This window comes from Palaemon carinicauda, chromosome 30, assembly GCF_036898095.1.
Source record: "Palaemon carinicauda isolate YSFRI2023 chromosome 30, ASM3689809v2, whole genome shotgun sequence".
Classification (NCBI taxonomy): Eukaryota; Metazoa; Arthropoda; class Malacostraca; order Decapoda; family Palaemonidae; genus Palaemon; species Palaemon carinicauda.
Genome location: NC_090754.1, coordinates 18,814,663 through 18,825,355, shown reverse-complemented (window position 1 = coordinate 18,825,355; position 10,693 = coordinate 18,814,663). Strand labels below are relative to the sequence as shown.

At 35.0% G+C, this 10,693-nt stretch overlaps 1 protein-coding gene across 2 annotated transcripts in view; it reads left to right on the top strand.

Annotated features, from left to right (window-relative positions):
* The window catches only part of LOC137622916 (probable G-protein coupled receptor Mth-like 1), a 96,402-nt gene that overhangs the window by 63,883 nt on the left and 21,826 nt on the right, over nucleotides 1-10,693 (top strand). Inside the window, exon 1 of one of the 2 annotated variants that reach the window (XM_068353477.1) lies at nucleotides 1,889-2,185. The exons of the other annotated variant lie outside the window; for it this stretch is intronic. The gene's annotated coding sequence lies outside the window, so the exon portion shown is untranslated. Of the gene's footprint in view, nucleotides 1-1,888; nucleotides 2,186-10,693 lie in introns of those variants that run through there. 2 annotated transcript variants of the gene reach the window in all.

Genomic DNA, 10,693 nt, shown 5'->3' with positions numbered 1-10,693 from the left:
TTTTCTTGGGTTGTTGTTGTGCATTTGAAGGCATTTAGGTTTTCTTGGGTTGTTGTTGTGCGTCTGAAAGTATTTGGGTTTTCTTAAGTTATTTTTGGGCATCTGAAGACATTTTGGGTTTTCTTGGGTTGTTGTAGTTGGGCATCTGAAGGTATTTGGGTTTTCTTGGGTTGTTGTTGTGCGTCTGAAGGCATTTGGGTTTTCTTGGGTTGTTGTTGGGCGTCTGAAGGCATTTGGGTTTTCTTGGGTTGTTGTTGTGCGTCTGAAGGCATTTGGGTTTTCTTTTGTTTGTTGTTGGACGTCTGAAGGCATTTAGGTTTTCTTGGGTTGTTGTTGGGGATCTGAAGGCATTTGGGATTTCTTGGGTTGTTGTTGTGTGTCTGAAGGCATTTAGGTTTTCTTGGTTTGTTGTTGTGCGTCTGAAGGCATTTAGGTTTTCTTGGGTTGTTGTTGTGCGTTTGAAGGCATTTAGGTTTTCTTGGGTTGTTGTTGTGAGTCTGAAGGCATTTAGGTTTTCTTGGTTTGTTGTTGTGCGTCTGAAGGCATTTACGTTTTTTTGGGTTGTTGTTGTGCGTCTGAAGGCATTTAGGTTTTCTTGGGTTGTTGTTGTGCGTCTGAAGGCATTTAGGTTTTCTTGGGTTGTTGTTGTGCGTCTGAAGGCATTTACGTTTTCTTGGGTTGTTGTTGTGCGTCTGGAGGTATTTGGGTTTTCTTGGGTTGTTTTTGGGCATCTGAAGGCATTTGGGTTTTCTTCGGTTGTTGTTGTGCATTTGAAGGCATTTGGGTATTCTTGGGTTGTTGTTGTGCATCTGAAGGTATTTGGGTTTTCTTAAGTTGTTTTTGGGCATCTGAAGGCATTTTGGGTTTTCTTGGGTTGTTGTAGTTGGGCATCTGAAGGTATTTGGGTTTTCTTGGGTTGTTGTTGTGCGTCTGAAGGCATTTGGGTTTTCTTGGGTTGTTGTTGGACGTCTGAAGGCATTTGGGTTTTCTTGGGTTGTTGTTGTGCGTCTGAAGGCATTTAGGTTTTCTTGGGTTGTTGTTTGGGATCTGAAGGCATTTGGGATTTCTTGGGTTGTTGTTGTGTGTCTGAAGGCATTTAGGTTTTCTTGGTTTGTTGTTGTGCATCTGAAGGCATTTAGGTTTTCTTGGTTTGTTGTTGTGCGTTTGAAGGCATTTAGGTTTTCTTGGGTTGTTGTTGTGCGTCTGAAGGCATTTAGGTTTTCTTGGTTTGTTGTGCGTCTGAAGGCATTTAGGTTTTCTTGGGTTGTTGTGCGTTTGAAGGCATTTAGGTTTTCTTGGGTTGTTGTTGTGCGTCTGAAGGCATTTAGGTTTTCTTGGTTTGTTGTGCGTCTGAAGGCATTTAGGTTTTCTTGGGTTGTTGTTGTGCGTTTGAAGGCATTTAGGTTTTCTTGGGTTGTTGTTGTGCGTCTGAAGGCATTTAGGTTTTCTTGGTTTGTTGTTGTGCGTTTGAAGGCATTTAGGTTTTCTTGGGTTGTTATTGGGGGTCTGAAGGCATTTGGGTTTTTTTGGGTTGTACCTTTCCATTGTCCTCCACCTTCTACGATCCTGCAAAACCTGTTTCAAAGAAGACATAGCTGCTGGACTTCGTCTTGTTTGGGTAGGACTTCTCGTACTCGATGGAAAGGGAGACATTATCTATTCACAGTTAGCAACATTTAAGAGGATTTTTGGTCACATGAACTAGATTTCTTTCTTAGTTTTACGTACCGAGACAATGTGAGAATGACGGAAAAACACTGCATGTGGGAATTGAGTTTTGTCTTTCTCTGCGCTGTCTGCTGTTGCCATTAATCGTGCGTCTGGCAGCATTGAAAAGTTGACCTACTGGGTCAATTCTTTTCTTGGGGATTCAGTTGTACTCATTCTATATGATTACCTAGAAGCCTTTAAAACAACGGTGTCAGCCAAATATATTCTGTCTATGGGTAGAATTTAGTGACAATTGTAATGAGTGAAGTTTAGTGATGGTTATTCCTGACAATCAAAAATTGTAATTCTGAAAATTATCAATTTAATGTATAACATTCCAGAAGAAACCTAAAGCCCAGACAGTTGCGTTCGACTAATCAAGAAAGATTTTTACCCTGACACCATCCTTCTATTGATAAGAGACCATAACGTTGAAATGGAATTTAAAAACACAACTTAGACATCCTTCACAGAGGTAAGTGCGAAATTGTGCTTCTATGGCATTTTTGTGTTAAATGTGACAACAGGAAATTGCTTTTTACTGAAACTTTGGGTGTACAAATAAATGCTGATGCTTTACAAGAAAAACACTTCACTTGCTTCTGCAAATGACTAAGAAAATCAGTCGTCAATTACAATTTATCCCCAGAACTTGTTAGCTATTTGTTTACTGTAATTTTCTGATTCAATCTTAAATTTTTCTTCAGGTGAATTGAAAGACAACCTCTCTCTCTCTCTCTCTCTCTCTCTCTCTCTCTCTCTCTCTCTCTCTCTCTCTCTCTCTCTCCTTGTGCATTATAACCATTTATACAGGGTGAACATACACACATTCATATACATACACACACACACACATACTCATTTGTGGTACTTCAGTTGTGTGACATCATTATACGGATATGAATCAGTCATTAAATGGACATCTTTTTTTTTGGGTGGGGGTGTTAATAACTTAAAACATCCACTTGAATGAGTAGGCCAACTCAAATTTTGCCGGCAATATTGGCAATTCGAAGTGGCCGAAGATATGAGCCTCCTTAGTTTTGTCATCAATATTTATAAGTTCAAATGTTTTCTTCAACAGGTGCTTATTCCATATTGTTGTCATTGTAAACAATCTGAGGTCTAATCTTCAACAACAACAAATGCATCCGTTTCTTGTCTACTGCAGGACAAAGGCCTAAAACGTGTCCTTATTCATGTCTGGGGTTCGGCCAGTTTTCATAACCACGCTGGCCACTGCGAATTGGTGACGGCGGGAGACTTTTTCTTTGATCACTCACAACAAACCAGCGTAATATAGGCAGCCTTGACTAGTATAGCCTTACTGATCATAGCGATACCCAACCCTATTCACCACGTTAAGGTATCCCTATTCAGAAAGGTGTATATATATATATATATATATATATATATATATATATATATATATATATGTGTGTGTGTGTGTGTGTGTGTGTGTGTATGTTATATATATATATATATATATATATATATATATATATATATATATATATATATATATATATATATATATATATATATATATATATATATATTACATTTTATATTTATATACATATATATATGTATATGTATATATATATATATATATATATATATATATATATATATATATATATATATATATATATATATATATATATATAGCTTATACAGTATCTATATGTGTATATATATATAGATATATATATATATATATATATATATATATATATATATATGTATATATATACACTATGGCCGGAAAACTTGCCAACCCGTCTCTCTAATATAACAATCCATGACTGGAATGTATAAGTGGAAGGGATAGAAGGGCCTGATGTGGACCACTGGCGAGAGTTTTGGACTAAAAAAAACCGTTTCGTCACTAAGATATTTTCTTTAATTGATTCCCAAATGTTTCCTAAAACGAAAACGTAATCGTGTGAGTCAGGTAACCCGTTCAAAGCGAGTTTTTTTTTTTTTTTTTCTTTTTAGGGGGGGGGGGAGAGGGGGGAGAGGGGGGCGGGGAACACCCAACTTTCACTAACGGATCGAGTTTTTGCGTCCAGTTCAATTGGGAAAATGATCACATTCGTTTTATCAGCCCTTTATATTTCTTTATATTAGGGAATTACTCTATCATTCAAACATCAGATAAACTAGTTTAAATGTTTGAAGGTGTCTCGTGAGCGACAAGGGACAGGACAATGTTCTGGAACAATATTTCTCGACGAGGGGGTCGTTGAATCTATCAAAGGGTCCTCAGAACGTGGAATTTAATATATCATAGTTAATCCTGTCATGGCTTTTTATAATTCCTGGTTACATGGTGTTTCAAACAAGATGTCCAGTTTTTTCTTGAACTTAGCCCTACCCTGGCTAGTTATGTCTCAAAATGTGGCAATGTTTTCTATAGTATTTTATAATGTTCCTATCACTGAAGGCTTTAAAATTTGAGGAAATTATATTCGGTCGCAACGTAGCTTCCAGGATGGCATAACATGATGCAATAGCTATACAGTGCGTTGTCCAGAGCTCAACCCGGGCCAGGGTTAGCGTATCTTCTCTGGGCGTAAGTACGATAAGACAACTAAAGGCTTTCACATATATTTTTATTATATTTTTATCTTTTCACTCAGAGAGTTTAGTCAGTCTTTCCATGCAAAAAAAACTATGTATATATATATATATATATATATATATATATATATATATATATATATATATATATATATATATATATATATATATATATATATATATATATATATATATATATATAGGGGATTACAGGTGAAGATCATATATATGGTGTGCAGCAGGGTCCAAAACACATCAGTAAAAAGGCCATAATTTATTTAGGAAACGTTTCGAACATTGCAATGTTCATTATCAATCTGTAAAAGATATAAATATAAAATTCTTAAAATTTATACAATAATTTAAAACAAAATAGTAAAAGAATATTAAAACATTATTGATTTTATAACAGAAAATCGTGAAAAACTAAAACATTGAAACATAAGAGAACCAGTGCTCACCAAGCCATCCATAGGAAAAGGCGAAGAACGAATGAGTAAGAATTGTTACCCATCTACGACTTAAGTTATGCTAAGAAAAGAGGAGAAGCGGAGGCGTTAGAGTTTAAAGAAGGAACTAGGCGTTTAATGTATAATGATTCAAGGGTAGTTAAAAATTCGCTATGTTTTGTCCCACCAATAATTGAAAAATGTTTTTTGTTTACTTGGGTTTTGCAAATGGCGGCATGATTCCTTATATTAGAACATTCTGGGTTACCAAGTCTCTGACCAGTTCTGAAGCTGTATCCCATATGACTACAGTATCTCACCTGCAACAACCTTCGGCAAGATCCAACATAGATACCGGGACATCCCGGGCACTTGAATTTATAAATGATGTTGGACCTCATGAAGGTCTGCAGTTTGTCTTTGTAGCCAAAAAATACATTAATTTTGAGTGGATTGATTGGGATTAGTTGGATGTTAAGGCAGCCGAACTCTTTTTCTATTATTTGTTTAAGTTTGATGGAAAACTTGTTGTCAGATTGGTAAGGAATTGTAGCGAAAATATTTTTCTTTTTTACATTATACGATGGTACTAGAGTGGAGAAATGTCGTGAGAGGAGCTTGTTAATAACCTTGTAAACCATATTTTCAGGGTAAGAGTTTTGCTTGAAAAAATTAACCAAAAATAAAATCTCCTTATGAAAGAGTGACCAACTCGAGGAATAACGCAGAGCCCTATAAACAAGTGTGTATATAGCATTCATTCAGTTTAAAATTTAAAAAACAAGAACTATAAAAATTGTTGGCAAGTCCAGTGTATGTCTTTTTCCGATACACAGATGTTATAAATTCACTATTGTCTCTGCTTACGTTAATGTCTAAAAAAGGTAGAGAGTTGTTGTTTTCTTTTTCCATAGTGAACTTCATATTTTGGTGGCTTATGGCTTAAAAACATTTCACTATGCCATGGTTGTTTAAATAACACAAAAGTGTCATCAACATATCTTCTATAATACACTGGCTTACAAGAGTCTGGACAACTATTTAAAAATTTTCTTCAAAAGATGACATAAAAATATTTGCAAACAAAGGCCCTAAAGGGGAACCCATGGCAACTCCATCGACCTGCAAAAATAGATATTTATATTAGAAAGGACATCTTTAAGAGTTTAGCGATTAAACTTTTAACAGAATGTTTCAGTTTTTAAATAATCTTTCATCAAACTCTAAGTTATGACGATTGATTGATTGATTGGTTGATTTGAGGTTTTCTGGCATCCTGACATCAATGTCATTGACGCCGAAATAAGTTATGATAAGAGAGAGAGAGAGAGAGAGAGAGAGAGAGAGAGAGAGAGAGAGAGAGAGAGAGAGAGAGAGAGAGAGAGTAAATTACAAAGTCTCTAACAACACTTCATGATTATCCCAGATCTTCTATGAATCTCGACGTGGCGAACATAAGCCTGAGTCGTTTTAATCAAAACTAGGACAGCCGAAGACGTGGGTCGACAGGAGGAAATCCAAAAGTTAGGTTGGAAACAAAATGAGAAAATGACATACTGTTTCCATTCTCTATTATAGAGCTTTAATTTCCAAGTAGATATCTTTCATTGGCTAAACTCATGTTAATTCATACCGAATAGTAAACCAATCAACTCGGGTATCGTTAGAAAGCATCGTTTGTGTTGATCTCTCTCACCCATAACAATCGCTCAAGCTTCTTGGTAAAATTACGCAATATTCTTTATGCTTACTGTCGACAGATGGTCAGGGTTAATCCTTGTTCGATGACGTTGAGTGGACGAAGCATTAAGGATAGGTATCAAGCTGCACAGCTTCCATTTGTATGTCCATTGCGCATGCCCAGAGGGATCATTTCTGTGCTTACTTCTTCGAAAGGTAGTTGGTTATTTACATTTTTTTTTTTTTTAGGATGAGGTTGCACACCTATATGCTTCTTTTAACACTGGTCACTTTAACCACAATCGTCTTACTACCAGGTACAGAGTTATTCTAACTGGCGTCTTTTCTTCCGCCCAGATTTCATCCGATCATTTATCCAAGGTGACTCAGGCCTGATAACTACTCTAGCTTGCTCAAAGGTTGCTTGTTTATCCTTGATACGTGTTTGAATTACTGATGATGATGGTTTTAACTTTACGGTACTTTATCAGTTTTTCAAGTGATGATGTTTTCTTATAATAAAGTCACAAAAAATAGAGAAGTGATTTGTATTGATGATCTCTTGAAATTGAACCTCCTAATGTCTGGCTCCAAAACTCTTCCAACGTTTTCTTAAAGCTAGCAATATACAAGAAATGAGGGTGGAGGTCCCATGCAAGTTCATTTGTAAAGATGGCTCCTAAAAATTAGTTATCAATGCCTGCCATCTGGTATTTATAGGTGGTCAGAATGTTTAATTAACGCCAGTTGAACTCTATGTAATATACCTTTGTAATTCATACATGTATAAATACAATAGCCTTTTACTGGAGAAAACTCGGTTAACTATTCATCGTGAAACGTACAAACATCAAAGAATGGCAAATATGATATCGAAAGCTAAGAAGAGCTTTTACTCTGGGAGGATAAATAAAAGTTCTGATGTATCAGAAGGCTATATTTGATATAATGAACAATCTTAGGAGACAAGAACAAGTTTCACCCCTACCTCCACTTAATAACACGAAGCAATTAGCAAACAATTTTGGTGTGGACAAAATAGTAAGGATTCAGTGTGATCTTGCAAACATAGACCAAATTAATCATATTGACATAGACATAAACATAAAGAGGTATGATAAAGAATTTTCTAGCTTCAAACCTGTATCAGATAGAGATGTTCAGGTTATTATGACAACATCAAAATCATGTGATTGCGACACTATCCCGACACGACTTCTTGAAGATTGTGTCAAGGAATTATCGCCTATGATTACACACATAACAAGTACATCAATTATACATGGGATTGTATGTTAAAACATAAATTATATGCCGCCATTAACTATTTATTTCAATCAACGTCTATACAAATAGATGTGAATATATCATTGTACATGAAATCTGCTAAAATCATATTTGATAATTTAATAGTGGACATACTGCGCTATACAGTATTTAGGAATATTATCATTATTACTAGAGTACGTAACCCGTCGAAAATGATGGCTAAAGAGTTAGATAGATATGCACACACAGATTCAACCCTTCCCATCCCCTTTCACTTTCCTAACTACAACGCGGCAGTTGTGGTTTCCGAGTGAACCTCTCGTGGTATGATATCACGTTGTGACCTTAACTTTGTCTCAACATCTTAAGGCTTCGACTAAATTATTATTATTATTATTATTATTATTATTATTATTATTATTATTATTATTATTATTATTAGCTAAGCTACAACCATAGTGGAAAAAGCAGGATGCTATAGGCTCAAGGTCTCCAACAGGGAAAAATATCCCAGTGAGGAAAGGATATAAGGAAATAAATGATTATGAGAAGTAATGAATAATGAATATAAAATATCTCAAGATCAGTAACGTTAAAATAGATAAATCATACATGAACTATGTAAAATCTTATATTGGCCTGTCCAACATTAAAACATTCACTGCAAGTTTGAACTTCTGAAGTTGAGATTTAAAACCTTCTCACTAAATACCTTGATATGACTAAAAAAATACGTCGGTCATGATTATCATCTTGGTTATATCATGTAGTGAAAATCACAAGACATAACACGTCTTGTTCCTGTCGGGACGTTTGAGCTTGGTTTGGAAGTTTCAAACCTTTCCATGTGAGTTCAATGTAATTTGAATTCTTCAGTCGTAACGTGGGTTTGGCTCTCGAGTTTCTAATGGGGTGGTGTGGGTGAATTCATTATATATATATATATATATATATATATATATATATATATATATATATATATATATATATATATATATATATATATATATATATATATATATATATATATATATATATATATATATATAAACACAAAGACACTTATTGAAAAAGCGACTGGAAAATGAAATATTGAAATTGTATCGATCATATACTATGTAATCGTATAAAAGTACTTAAAATACTGTATATTTACCGTTGCAATTTTATGATAATTCTTTCACATAGTTTTATAGGTTTTATTATTTTACATTCTACAGCTGAATGTTTATGTTTTTGTTACGTAAATTACATTAACCTTCTTTTTTTTCATTATAGTAATGTGAAGCATGGAAGTATCTATGAGTATGTAATAATTAAAATAACTTTATAGGAAAACATTCTAACAAGAATTTATTAATCATATCCTACGCCGATGAGTAAAGGACTGTAGCGTCCGATTGCGCAATTTTATGTTAATCAACAAAATGCAGATGTGTGAACGTGGAGAAGGTTGACCCATCCAAAGATGGCAAGGAGTAAAAGACATTCTTTGCTAAAATGACTAGCTGGCAAGATGACCATTACCTCCTCCCCTCTCTCTCTCTCTCTCTCTCTCTCTCTCTCTCTCTCTCTCTCTCTCTCTCTCTCTCTCTCTCTGATACGTCATCGCCATCCTTTTACCTAACAACCTTCACTTCATCAGTTTTCCTAAAGTCCTTTCTTCTTTTAGGAAAACTAATGCCTATAAAATAAAAATGGCCTTTGGGGCGTAGTTGTTCAAACATCTTAGGCAACTTTCGTTAAATGCCAAAGCACTTATGGCAGCAGCTATTTTAAGACAATACTTCTCTAGTTTTATGTATCTTTTCTTGTTCTTGTTTTCAAGAAAAGATACATAAAACTAGAGAGGTGTTGTCTTAAATTAACTGATGCCATAAGTGCTTTAACATTTAATGAAAATACACACACACACACACACACACATATATATATATACATATATATATATATATATATATATATATATATATATATATATATATATATATATATATATATATATATATGTGTGTGTGTGTGTGTGTGTGTGTGTGTGTTTGTGTGCGTGCGCGCGTTCTCATATGTGTGTTTATGTGTATATATAAAGAGAAATAGAAACCAAAAATGAACAGTTAAAGACCTACAATTTCTTCATAGTCCATCGCTATATCCGGCCAACAGTATTATCCCGACCGGATATCAGGGGTCAAATGAAAGTTGCTCTGAATGAATCTGGTTCTAAGCAACTTGAATCTTTCTTTGGGTCAATAGACGCGGCAAAAATACGTCAGATACGGTAGGAAAACTTTTCAGTACCATTAATCCTGCTCAGTACAAGCTATAATCGTCGGTAAGTACTTTGAACAATTTCCACTTTGTTTCATTGTGCCTCCAAATCTGGCGGTTCTAAGGCAAACATCCTCTTTTATAAGAACTTGGAACGAGTAAAAGTAAGCAAACTTCTCTACCAGTATTGAAAACAAATCGTTGGATGTTACGACCCCGAGACAACCCTGAATGAGAAAAGCTTAGAGTGCCTCAATCGGGTGCAATGGAACGTTTAGAGATAAATTGGACGTTATTGTAATGAGGAAATCCAATAACGTTTTCTGAGCCACGTTTTCAGTCTATAAAAGAGTCCGATTCTGGAAACCCTTACTTGACTAAGGGGTCTCTTGCATTTTTGCCTAATATAAATGCACAGAAGGGATTGGTTGGTTTATTTATTGCCATGTGTAACTGGCGTTACAATCCAGTGGTCATCGACTGAAAGACGATGAGACCAAAATGGAATCAAGTCTTTTGGAATATCTAAAATATTAACCTATATTTCCTCAATCACAAAGATACAAAGGTGAGGAAAGACAGACAGAAGTAAAGAAATAAAGAAGACAAATTGAAAATGTTCATTCCGTTGAATGTAATGTGTGAGAGAGAGAGAGAGAGAGAGAGAGAGAGAGAGAGAGAGAGAGAGAGAGAGAGAGAGAGAGAGAGAACCTTGCCTGCATATTATTGTT